The sequence below is a fragment of the Malania oleifera genome, chromosome 3 (genome assembly GCF_029873635.1).
Source record: "Malania oleifera isolate guangnan ecotype guangnan chromosome 3, ASM2987363v1, whole genome shotgun sequence".
NCBI lineage: Eukaryota > Viridiplantae > Streptophyta > Magnoliopsida > Santalales > Ximeniaceae > Malania > Malania oleifera.
This window is the reverse complement of record NC_080419.1, coordinates 1,422,619-1,436,551: the sequence shown is the minus strand read 5'-3', so window position 1 is coordinate 1,436,551 and position 13,933 is coordinate 1,422,619.

Genomic DNA, 13,933 nt, shown 5'->3' with positions numbered 1-13,933 from the left:
TTTGAGCACTTAGATTGAATATCCTGTGATACAAAGATCATTTAGGTTTGCACTCTCACGTACGCATTACACTGATAGTAAATCTATTTAAGAGTTGACATCTTAGACCACACTGAGCTTACAAATTATTTCATATTTGTGGTGTATATTATTGCGCGAATTTGGGTACATATCTGCTTTACTTGAAAGCATAATCACTGTACCATTTCATTGTAATACACTTTGGTTGTATTTCCAGGCACGGGCCTGAAGAGGGAGACTAGCCCTGGAATAGTCCCGGATTGGCTTAGACCCGGTTAGGAAAGCTAGGTGCGTCGTCCTGTTAAGGCGTGTAGGTTGAGGTCAGCCCTGTGTTAATTTGACCTGGTTAAGGTTGAGGTCAGCCCTGTGTTAATTTGACCTGGTTAAGGTTGAGGTCAGCCCTGTGTTAATTTGACCTGGTTGTAAACGGTGCCGCTCCACCCTTAAGTGAGCTATTAGTGGAATCCTCTAACTTGCGAGCTTGAGGCGGGGACGTAGGCACGGTTGGCCGAACCCCGATAACATATCGTGTGTTCATTTATATTTCCGCACTTTATATTTACCGCACATGTATGTTATGGGTGAATGATGCGTATGACTTAAATTTCACATTATACTTATCTACGCATTTGGAAATTGAATAGGCATACCCTAGGTTGTGTATATACTGCTATTTATCCAGTTCAACCTAGGTGATAAATTTTAAAATTCCAATTCACCCCCCCTCTTGGGAATACACAAATTCTAACACTAACCCTACAGATCAACATGTGTCCTTTTCAATGTGTTTTGTCCTCACTCACACACTTCCTGAGAAAACTTCCCAGGAGGTCACCCATCCCAATATTGTTCCAAGGCAAGCACGCTTAACCATGGAGTTCTTATGGGAAAGCTCCCGAAAAGAAAGGTGCACGTGGTTGATATGGATAGTAACATCTAATCCATTTAAGCCTTTCTTTCACGGGGTATCACACACGGCATCCCCGGCACATGGCGTAGCCCCAGGGTCCTATGGCATCGTACTGGTACAACTGGTGGATCCACACCCTTTGGTGATCAGCCGAAAATGCGGTATTGCATGCCCTTGGATATAAAGCTGGGCACTCTTGCGAGTCACTGGTAGGTGATATTTCTCACCCTCAGATATAGAGTTAGACACTCTTTCACAACTTGGAACATTTCGGAACCTCGTTCCTATATCTCATTTCAGAAAATCACAACTCATGCGTGTTCATATAACAAAACATTTCACACCCATTTGGTAATCTAAAATCATGATTTTCCAAAAATACAGTTTAAACAAGTCAAGGCACGGCCACCTCTATAACATAATATATATCACAATATATCCAAGGTTTTCCAACGAAACTAGAGATGCAACCCAATGCCCCATTTTCCTCGAAACTATAATATGAAAAAACCCCAAATTTTCATCCATTAAAATTTCCCAAAAGAGTAATCAAAACACCCACAGGACCATGAACCACAGTTCTATCAAATCTGATTTCGAAAATAATCGACATAAGAATCCCCTTACCTTTCCCTAAATATCCAAACTCGAACTCTACGGCTCCTAAATAATGAACCGAGTTCCCAAAACTTATAAATCACAGTACAAAACATACTCACAATTCCATTCCCTGCAAAACTACCGGAACGAAAACGAAAACTGAGCCTTACCTTGATTTTGAGTCAAAACTCGAAAACGCTCGAAACAAAAATTCGTTCCACAAATCTCAAAGAGAATCCTTCCTTGATCCTCGTAGTAACTTCGGATCGTCGATTCAGACAACGTACGGCGAAGAAAACTAGAGAGAGATAGTGGGGTTTGAGTTCTTAGAGAGAGAGAGAGGATTTTGATTTCTTAGCTAAGAAGCAATGAAAAAGGATATCTATAGCCCTTTTACTCAGCCAAACTCATCGACGAGGCGGCGTCTTCGTCGACGAGTCAATGAAAGGAGTTCGTCGACAAAGAGGTGGCCTTATTGACGAGCTTGAGATTTTCGGATTTCCTGAAACTCCTTGGCTTCTCCTCGTCGACGAACAACTGCATTTCGTTGTCGAACAACAGAAGGGCCCTCGTCGACGAATTTCAACTTCGTCGACGAAGCTTGCTCAATTACCATTTTACCCTTATTTTATTTATTTATTCCATACATCACGGTTCACAATCTTATAGAGAGAGGGAAAATCGTAGGTTAGAGAGAAAAATTCACGCTGAAAAATGAGAGTTTGCCTATTTATAGGTCGGCGTTCGTTGAAAAGTTCAAGTAATTCATTGACGAACCCATGAAGGCACTTCATTGACGAGGAGGCTGGTTCATCGACGAACCTAAAATTCTCTTAATTTTCCTGACTCTCGGTATCTTCTCGTCGATGAGACACGAGTACTTCATCGATGAGACCTACAGGGACATTCGTTGATGAAGACTCTGGGTTCGTCGACGAACCCCTGCTGATGCCCCTTTTTAAATTTCCTTTTTTTTTTCTCTCTCTCTCTCTCTCTTTCATTTCTTTTCTATTATTACTTTCATTAATTTAATTTTCCGAGTCTCTACACCATGCCTCCTGTTTTTCAGGTAGGTACCAGCCGGGGGCCTTGGAAGAGATAGGGTGGCAAAGGAGGTGAGAGACAGGGGATGGGAGACTGAGCGGTACAGAGTAAACCGCTGTACCCTCTTTGTCCTAGGTGTCATAGGAGTCACCCAGGAGACTGCCAGGTCAGAGAAGTGATTTTTTATCGATGCAGTTGACCTGGACACATAGCACGAGATTGTCATGCACCACTGGGCAATGTGCCTGCTCTTAAACTGTACCAAGGAGATCATCAGGTACCCGAGGTGGTCAACAAAGGAATAACACCCCAGTACAGGTCTATGCTATGACACCAGGAGACGTTGAGGCGGCAGAAGACGTAGTGACATGTTTTTTTTTTTTTCAATTTTGTCATATAAAACTATTGTTTTGTTTGATTTAGAGATGACTCATTCTTTTATAGTCTGGGAGTTTATCAAGTTTTGTGGTTAGAAACTCAGCCCTTAGATGTCAGTTTGTCAATGACTATGTCGACTGAGACTGTAGTGTTGTGTAGAAAGGTACTCAGAAACTATCCAATTTGTATTCAGGGGAGGACCTTGCCAGCTAATTTGGTAGTTTTGGATATGCATGGTTTTGAGATAATTTTGGGGATGGATTGGCTAGCTACTAACTACGCCTGTACTGACTGTTACCCGAAAGAGGTAGTGTTCAAACCTCCAGGAGAGTAGGAGTACAAATTTGTGGGGACATGTGTGCACACCCCCCCCCCCCTCACATATGTTATCAGCCATACAGTCGAGGAGTTTATTATTGGAGGGATGCCAAGGATACTTGGTCTGTGTAAAGGAAGCATCAGAAGGGGAGTTGAGATTAGAGGATATCCTGATAGTGAGGGATTTTTCAGATGTTTTTTCAGAGGATTTTTTGGGACTGCCTCCTGATCGCGAGGTAAAGTTTGCTATTGACTTATCTCTAGGAACACTGCCGATTTCTAAAGCACCATATAGAATGGCGCCAATGGAGTTAAAAGAGTTAAAATAATAGCTACAGGAATTGTTAGATAAGAGTTTATCAGGCCCAGCATGTCACTCTGGGGAGCTTCGGTGTTGTTTGTGAAAAAGAAAGATGGGTCGATAAGAATGTGCATCGACTACGAAGAAATCAATAAAGTGACAATTAAGAATAAATACCCGTTTCCCTGCATTGATGATTTATTTGACCAGCTTCAAGAGACACATACTTTCTCTAAGATTGACCTACGATCCGAGTACCGTTATGTGAAGGTCAAGGCAGAGGATGTTCCAAAAACAGTGTTTAGAACTCGGTATGGTCATTATGAGTTTGTGGTTATGCCGTTTGGACTGAGGGATGCAACTGATGTATTCATGGACCTGATGAACAGGATCTTTCATCAGTACCTGAATCAATTTGTTATAGTTTTTATTGATGATATTTTGGTTTATTCAAAGAGCCCCGAGGAGCACGAGGAACATTTGAGAATGGTTCTTTAGGTGCTGAGAGAAAAAAAGTTATATGCAAAATTCAAGAAGTGTGAGTTATGATTGAAGCAAGTCACTTTCCTTGAACATGTGATATCCAGGGGTGGCATCTTTGTGGATCCGAGCAAGATTGAGGCGGTAGTGGACTGGGCACGACTGAAAAATGTGTAGGAAATTAGAAGCTTCTCGGGACACTAGCAGGATACTATCACCGATTTGTAGAAGGATTCTCTAAACTATCAGGCCCTTTGACCAGATTGACCAGGAAGAATGCAAGGTTTGAATAGATAGATGAGTGTGAACAAAGCTTCCAGGAGTTAAAACAACGACTCATCACTGCACCAGTTCTGACAATTCCTTTGGGAGAAGAAGGTTTTGTAATTTATAGTGATGCGTCACGTAAAGGGCTCGAGTGTGTTCTGATGCAGTGGGGGAGATTTGTAGCTTATGCTTCATGGTAGGTAAACGAATAAGAAAAGAATTACCCTACCCATGATCTAGAGTTAGCAGCGGTGGTTTATGCACTGAAGATTTTGAGGCATTATTTATATGGGGGTAGGTGTGAGATCTTTACCGACTATAAAAGCCTGAAGTATTTTTTCACACCAAAAGAATTAATTATGAGGCAGACGAGGTGGCTAGATCTGATTAAATATTATGACTGTACCATCAGTTATCACTCAGGAAAAGTTAATGTGGTAGTTGATGCTTTGAGCTAGAAATCAGTGGGCTCATCAATGTCAGTTGTGGTGATTCAGCATCTGATCCATATGGATTTAAAAAAGCTTAGTGTGGAACTAGTAGAGGGAGATCACCAGACATTCATTGCCAATATAGTAATTTAGCCCACCTTATAGGAAAAAATTAAAGCTACTCAGATGAAAGATGAGGAATTAGTGAAGATTATGAATAAAGTGTAGAATGGTCCAGGAGCAGAATTTAATATCTCAGAGGATGGAACTTTGAGGTTTCGTACCAGGTTGTGTGTACTTGCTGATGTTGAGATTAAGAGTATTATCCTAGAGGAAGCACATTGATCCCTTTATACAGTGCACCCTAGAAGTAATAAAATGTATAAGGATCTTAAAGAGTCTTTTTGGTGGAATAATATGAAGAAATAAATTGCTAAATATGTAAAGTAGTGTTTGACATGCCAACAGGTGAAAGCTGAGCATTAGAGACTGGCAGGATCATTGCAACCACTCCATATTCCCAAATGGAAGTGGGAGCATATTTCGATGGATTTCGTTACAGGGTTACCGTCGACATTGCATGGACAAGACACCAGTCGTTGACCGATTGACAAAGACTGCCCATTTCCTTTCCATTAGAATTAACTACTCTATGAGTAGACTGACCGAGTTATACATACAAGAGATAGTTAGACTACATGGTGTGCCAGTGACCATAGTATCAGACTGAGACCCATGGTTCACACCTCAGTTTTGGAAGAGTTTGCAAAGAGTCATGGGTTCTCGCCTGACGTTCAGCACAACATTTCATCCTCAGACCGATGAGCAGACAGAGAGAACCATACAGATACTGTAGGATATGCTGCGAGCTTATGTGCTAGACTTCGGAGGTAATTGGATGAAGTTTTTACCCTTGGTTGAATTTGCATATAATAACAGCCACTAGGCTAGCATTGGGTTGGCGCCATATGAAGCATTGTATGGTAGGAGGTGTCGATCCTCATATATTGGAATGAAACCGATGAAAGACAAGTGTCAAGGCCAAAATTGGTATAGCAGACTTATGATAAAGTCAAGCTTATCTGAGACAAAATCATAATAGCTCAGAGTCGACAGAAAAGTTATGCAGATACTCGTCGACGAGAGTTGGAGTTTGAAGTAGGGGATCGTGTGTTCTTGAGAGTGGCACCGATGAAAGTGTTAGGAAAAAGGGTAAGCTAAGCCCTAGGTATATTGTACCATTGGAGATCTCGAGAAGAGTTGGTCCAATTGCCTACAAATTGGCATTACCTCCTACATTGGCCAGAATTTATGACGTATTCCATGTAACTATGTTGAGAAAATACATCCCAGATCCTTTGTATGTGATCAGTTGTGAATTACTGGAACTCGAAGATACCCTGTCTTATGAGGAAGTGTCAGTTCAAATTTTGGACCGAAAGGAACAGGAATTATGCACGAATAGGATCCCATTGGTAAAAGTATTCTGGCGCAGCCACCCAATTGAGGAGGTTTCATGGGAATTAGAGGAAAAGATGCTTTAGAGATATCCGCACTTGTTCAATGGGACTCAGAGTTAGACAGATAAAGGTAGATAATGATTTTGACTTTTGTCTTGTATAATGTAGGATAGTTAGTGTAACATCCTCAAAATTTCTCCATTTTTTTTATGTATCTATATAACCATACCTAAGCAGTGGAAATATAAGTCATACAACCACATATACTATACAATACCAAAATTCTGTACATACAGACTATAACCATAAAACATTTCCTTCCGATATCATCTATCTCAAAAATATATCTCTGTGCAAAACTTACCCTACAATTAGGGCAACAAAGTAGTCACTTTATCTACGAGCCTGCTTTGCTCGCCTAACTGGCTCACCTAAAAAATGGTAAAGTAATAGGGTGAGACTGTAATAATCCCAAAAAGGGATATAGAAGATTAGTAGAGTGATTTAAAAAAATAATAATTAATTAATTAATTAATTGATCAGATAAAAAAAAAGAAAAAGGAAAAAAAATAATAATTAAAATTTATTTTTATTTTTATTAATAAATATATTATTATTAATATTAATTAAATATATTATTATTATACTCTCCCGAAGCTTAAAGAAGCTGCAGGAGGCTTTTTATTTCTTTATTCTTCTTCTTCTTCTTCTTCTTCTTCTTTTCTCTTCTATTTTCTTGCGCAGCTTTGAACTCTCTCTCTCTCTCTCTCTCTCTCTCTCTCTCTCTCTCTCTCTCTCTCTCTCTCTCTCTCTCTCCTCTCATTCTCTCCTCGATTTCGTGGCAGATTTTCGCCTAATCGAAAATCGGAAGATACCGCTGGACCCTATTCTCCGATGCCGTCATTTCTACCAGAGCAGATTGGTGGTAGGAGCGGCATAGGCGTCTCTCTTGGGGTAAGCCAATTTCTCATTTTTATTTAATATCTTGCAAAATATAAGCCCAATCGACGAACGGACACCACCACGAGAATTTAGGGATTGTTCTCTACAAATCTAGCGAGACGGAATTCTCATGGGGTCATCATGGGTAAAACCCCAAATTTGGGGTACAAGGGTTATTAAGGGGTTTATTTTTAATTAATTAATATTAATTTAGAAATACTAAAATGTTGAGCATTTGAAGTTGAAGTAAGATTTATGGAATTTAGGGCCCAGGTGAGCGTCGCGGGTGTAATTTTGGAACCCGCGGGTAAAAATTTAAAAAATTAGGTAGGGTTGTTAGATGTTAGTTTAAATATTAATTTGAGGTATATGGAGCCTAGGGAAGGTTAGATGGGTATTATTTTGGAGAAATAGATTAATTAATCTAGGAAAAATATAAATTGCAGGAGTTAAATTTCAGGCGCTAAGGGCATAGGATCTGGGTGTTAACGAGACTCTCAGTAAACCAGGTAAGGGGAATAAATTATAACAGTGTTTTTAGAATTACTATTTGAATTAATACGTGAAAATGAGCATATGATATTTTGTCTTAAAATTATTATGATATAAATACTAGATAAATTGTGTGGCATTTGAGTAATTTTAAATTGTGTTATTTTGGAATGTGAAATTAATATTTTATGAATAATAGATGAAGACTGTGTGGCATACGATGTATGTTGAAAAATTTGAAATATAATGATGCGTATTTTCTAAGAAAATAGTGAATGAGAATGATTGATGTGATATTTATACGTGAGTAGAAATTACTGATATGAGTATTTTGAAAAATGTGGAAATATGTGAAATATGATATATATTATTATAAGATAATGAAAGTGCACAGAAAATGATAAGAATATTTACAATGAACTAAATTGAGATATACTGAAATATGATTGATGATATGCCAATACCGGACAATAATTGCGGGTGGGTGGTATTCCTTTCCTACTGATGTCGTTGGGGAGGTATGCTCAGTAAGGAGATTGTGTGTATGAAGTTCCTACTGATGTCGTCGGGAAGGTATGCTTAGTATGGAAATTGTGTCGTGAAGTTCCTACTGATGTCGTTGGGGAGGTATGCTCAATAGGGAGATTGTGTGTATGAAGTTCTTATTGATGTCGTTAGGGAGGTATGCTTAGTATGGAAATTGTGTCGTGAAGTTCCTACTGATGCCGTTGGGGAGGTATGCTCAGTACGGAAATTGTGTGTGAAGTCCCAACTGATGCCGTTGGGGAGGTATGCTCAGTATGGAGACTATGTGTGTATGTGAAGTCCCTACTGATGCCGTTGGAGAGGTATGCTCAGTATCGAGATTGTGTGTGTGTGTGTGTGTGAAGTCCTTACTGATGCCGTTGGCGAGGTATGCTCAGTATGGAGACTATGTGTGTATGTGAAGTCCCTACTGATGCTATTGGGGAGATATGCTCAGTATGGAGACTGTGTGTGTGTGTGAAGTCCCTACTGATGTCGTTGGGGAGGTATGCTCAGTATGGAGACTATGTGTGTATGTGAAGTTCTTACTGATGCCGTTGGGGAGGTATGCTCAGTATGGAAATTGTGAATATGTTGAGAATGGGAATTATGTGATCTAATGTATTATGTAAAGTACATAAATGTGAATTTATGTATACATAGATATGTAATGAGTTAAAATGGTAAATGATTATAAGAAATGAAAAAGTGTGTTTTTATAAAATAAATAATTGAGGCGAAGTGAAACTCTCCGCCTGAGGGCTTACTGAGTAAGGTAAGTGCCCTAATAGGTATCAGATGTAGCCATTCCTGGCTGCATAACATGTTAGGGCAGAGGGAAGCTACTTGTATGGGCGAGTAACCTTCCCTATTATCAGGAACTTCGCGGTAAATATGTGTTGGAAAATATTGAATTTAAGAAATGGGTTTAAAGCTTATAAAAGCTTGTGTTGTATATTTATATGATTATAAGAATGTGTATATCAGTGTATTTTCTCAGAAGAAACGATGGTTTGAAAAGTAAAGTGTATTATAACTGAACTTATATGGTCACACACTGTAAATAATTTATTCCATCTTACTGAGATGTGTCTCACCCAAATTATCTAAATTTTTTAGGGAGAGGGGATAGACCAGGTGATAGAGCTCCGTGATCATAGGGGGTTGGGACCTTGATACTGTCACGACCTGCTCATTTTTCCACGTATTTTTTTTTCAATAATAATATCATCATAAAATCAATACTACATATCCCACAATCCAACTCAGCAGGTCCCCATCCACCTGGACCCATGGGTACCAGAGATATAACAAAACATACAGCAGAATCCTACGCAGCAGAAAGTATAAAATCATATACATCTCATCATAATGTGCATAACATATACCAGAGTACTACAACCACTAACTCTCAGTATATACAACCCAAAATAAATCTAGGGACAATTCCCTCAAAATCTAACTGTCCCTACCAAAACTTACCCTTCGCAGAGGATAGATAAACAACACTAATTCTGCGGGGCTTTTCCTGCTCTCCTATCCGGGGCTCCTGAAAAGTTAATGAAATTAAGCGGTGAAACACCTCTCAGTAAGGTAAATAAACTAATACTAGTGTGTGACAACATGAGTATTTCGTATTCAACATATATCATATATAACACATTCAGTACTGTTTATCAAATATGGGAAAAACATGTATATATCAAATCATGGCATAACATACTACATTTCATAAGCATATCTCATCTCATATCATAATAATAATATCATGAAACAATTCCTAGTAGGTTAGCTGGCTGTTGTCATGTATTACCCCCACATAACTGGGTTGTGTGGCCCGAAGGCAGGACCTGACAATGGTTGGCCGACCACTGCCAAGTCATTAGTCTAGTCTGTAGGTCCGATGGGTCTACCCAGACTGGTCTTTACATCAGGGGCGATAATAGCACACTTCTTGAAAATAATCACATCGACCATCCAATCTTATACCACTCCGTACAATGGCATTAACACAGATATCATGATCACGAAGACCATGGACACATAACAACGGTACCATGCAAGTGTTAGCCTAAACTAAGCCAACCAGGTTCTGATATCATATACATACACTGAAACCGTGATACACAAATATCTCATATCATTTATCTTCACATCAATCACATCATTTCACATATATACATGTATCATAAAAATCATCGGCCCGTACGCTAGTATTTCACATTTTATCATAGCTCAGCCCGTACGCCAGCTACACATAGCACAGCCCGTACGCTGGCAAACAGTAATCACATAGCACGACCCGTATGCCAAAAAATCACATCTTATAGCACGGCCCGTACGCCAGCAATTACATTTCATGGTCACATAGCACGGCCTATACGCCAGCAAATCACATCCATATATATATATATATATATATGAAAACATCTATAAAAAAATCCATCTCATCCACATTCCCAGAAAACAACATTTCACAACATTTTTACTCATGCCACACAGTAGATTTTCCACATATTCAATATACAATCATTTTCACAGTATTTTGCAAATATAAGATATATATATATATATATATATATAATCATATACATTTTCCATAAATCAAACGATAACTATATATAACTATATATATATATATATAAACATTTTCCAAAACAATACTAGTTTAGTTTATCTCCTTACCTGATTCTTGGAAAACCCCTAATAAAACTGCCTCGCACTCATAGGGTTCCTAACTCAATACCCTAAAAATGAAAAATTCCAGAATTAAAGTTCAGTATTTCGAAGCATACAATATTTTCCTTAACTACCAAAAACCCAAATATTGGGTAGAAAGTTTTCACCCAAAAGCATTCAAGTTTAACACCTGAGGGGTTCCTTGACCAATACTTCGAAACTGAAAACTCTCAGTATTAAACTTCAGTATTTTCATGCCCACAACATTTCTTATAACTAGCGTAAGACCAAATATGACTTAAAAAGCCTTACGTCAACTCTGGGATGATTTCCAACTAGCTTTCTCCCACGATCCGCTCTAGCAGATTTGGAGAGAACTCCGCCAGGAGCGTCGTGGTGGCTTCAAATTGTCGATCTGACGACTGGTGGGGCCGAAAACATAGAAAGAAGGGAGAGAGAACCGTAGAGAGAGAGAGAGAGAGGAGAGGGAGAGACTTTGTACAAAATGATATTTCTCCTGGATTTTTCATTCTTATGAAACAGGATTTCGTCGACGAGCCTGACTTTCGTCGACGAGTCCTTCACAAATTTCGTCGATGAGACTCTATTCGTCGAGGAAATTCAGGGTGCCTCAGAACCTCTCTCGGTATTTTCTCATCGACGAAGCCCTGTGTTCGTCGACGAATTCTCTTAAGCCTTCGTTGACGAATACAGGGGATTCGTCGACGAAGCCCTGAAACTCCCCCCTTTTTGTTTTTCTATTCCAAAATGCAATGTCGTCAACGAAGTTTACGACCTCCTTCTATTTTTGATTTCCATTTCCCTTTCCTTATTATTTAAATTTCATTTTAAATTCGGGTCGTTACAGATACACAGGGTGATTTTTTGGATTAGGGGTGTGTAATTTCCTCTAGAGTTGAGTAGTTTTTGGATTTGTGATAATGATGTATATGTGTGTATGTGGATACTCTGGATATTGTATTCTGAATGATATAAATACACTGTCTTTCGCTGTTAGGTTATAATAATGAAATAAATGACTTTTTACCCGGTACCTAATGCGAGTCGGGTCGTACGAATGTTAGTAGGGTTGTTGACGTGACCGATTTGTGGATGTTATTGATGACGTGTAAATTATTTACTTATTATTGTTTACGAAAAAAAATAAATTGTGCGAAAATCGAGGCGTCACAAAGACAACGCTTAGTAAGTGGAATATGCTATTACTAGTGTGTGGTGACCAAATCGTAAAACTATAACATTAATATACAAAACTACATGATCTGAAAAATCTGTAAAACACATGCATAATAGTTTAAAACATTTGTATCATCTGAACTTTCTATCATTCATACTGCTATATCATACTATATACGACAAAAGCTGTAAAACTGTATAAATATACATAATTGTGCTCTTTCCCTAGGACTTTATATGTCATGATTTGACCCCTCATGATAGGGTTGTGCGGCCTGTAGGCAGGACTTAACCTAGTCGGCCCTCCAGGTAAGTCATCATACTTTACACTACCTTAACCCGGCTAAACTACATTAACTCCTAAGCTCGAGACTAGCTGCTACCTCGTCAAACTGGCCCCCTTAACCCAGCGTACCGGGGAGCTACATCCTCTCTGAGCACAGTTTGACAGTACCCACACACTATCTGAGATATGCGGTTGCACTCTATCTGTATTAGCAACGGTATCGTGCTCTATAAACCGTTTTTTATCTTTCCACAGGGATATGATACTATATAAATACATATATATATCTTTACTGTTTTCATCTTGTTTCCAAAATAACCATAACACCATAATTCTGTGTTGTAAATACTGTGATATCTGAATAACTGTAACATCTTGATGTTATAACTGTATAATCTGTCTTTATAAACTGTTTGTATAAACTAACTGTATACTCTGAGTGTTATGGCGTTTAGGAAAAGATAGCTTTCTATATGCACTGTATATACTGTTCTGAATAATTATCTGTATACTGTTATATATATCTGTCTGTGTAATCATCTGAATAAAACTACTTATGTATACATACTTTGTCTGTATAAAAGCTGCAAATATCTAACTACATTTGTATAATTTGAAATACTGAAAAACTGCATAAAACTCCATATCAATATCATGTACTCGAGCCACACAAACTTAAAAATTCATATTCTATATAATATCTGGTATACATACATATATATATATATATAATTTCTGATAATGTAAGTAAATTTCCTAGCATAGCATATTTCCCTTACTTTAAATCTGAAAAACCTCTCACTGAACTCTAGCCCTACACCCGCAGGGTTCTCCATTCAACACCCCGAAAACAACATCCCCCAGAACAAAATTTCAGTATTTTCTTACCTACAACATTTCTTATAACTATGAGGAAGACATAATCTGAATAAAATGCCTTACCTTGGATTTGGGATGAATTCCAAACCAACTTCTCCCATGATCAGCTCGGCAGACTTGCAAAGAACTTCGTTAGGAGCATCGTGGTGGCCTCAGATTTTCAATCCGGCGAGAAATGGGGTCAGGATCGAAGAGAGAAAGAGGCAGAGGCGTTTTAGAGAGAGAGAGAGAGAGAGAGAGAGAGAGTTTGCTCTGAAATTTTCATAAAAAATTCGATTTTCAACTCTTTATAGGGTCAGATTTGTCAACGAGACACGTCATCTCGTCGACGAGTCCTTAAGTAATTTTGTCGACGAACCCTACCTCCTCATCGACGAAATTTAGACTGTCCAAAAACCCCTCTCGGTATCTTCTCGTTGATGAGGTGTGACTTTGTCGACAAGACCTACTTATGCGCTCGTCGACGAACTCCCTGTGTTCATCGACAAGACCCTGTGTAAAAATTTTTTGGGTTATTATATTCAAAATGCAACATCATTCGCGTTCATCGACGAAGCCTGTCGCCTCCTTCTATTTCTGTTTCCATTTCTCTCCCTTTTTATTATTTAAATACCATTATTTTTCGGGTTGTTACAATTAGTATTTTGGTTTTGGTTATGAATAGTTTTGGGAGAGTTTTCTTTTATGTGAATGGTTGTAATCTCCCAGAACTCTACCTTGTAA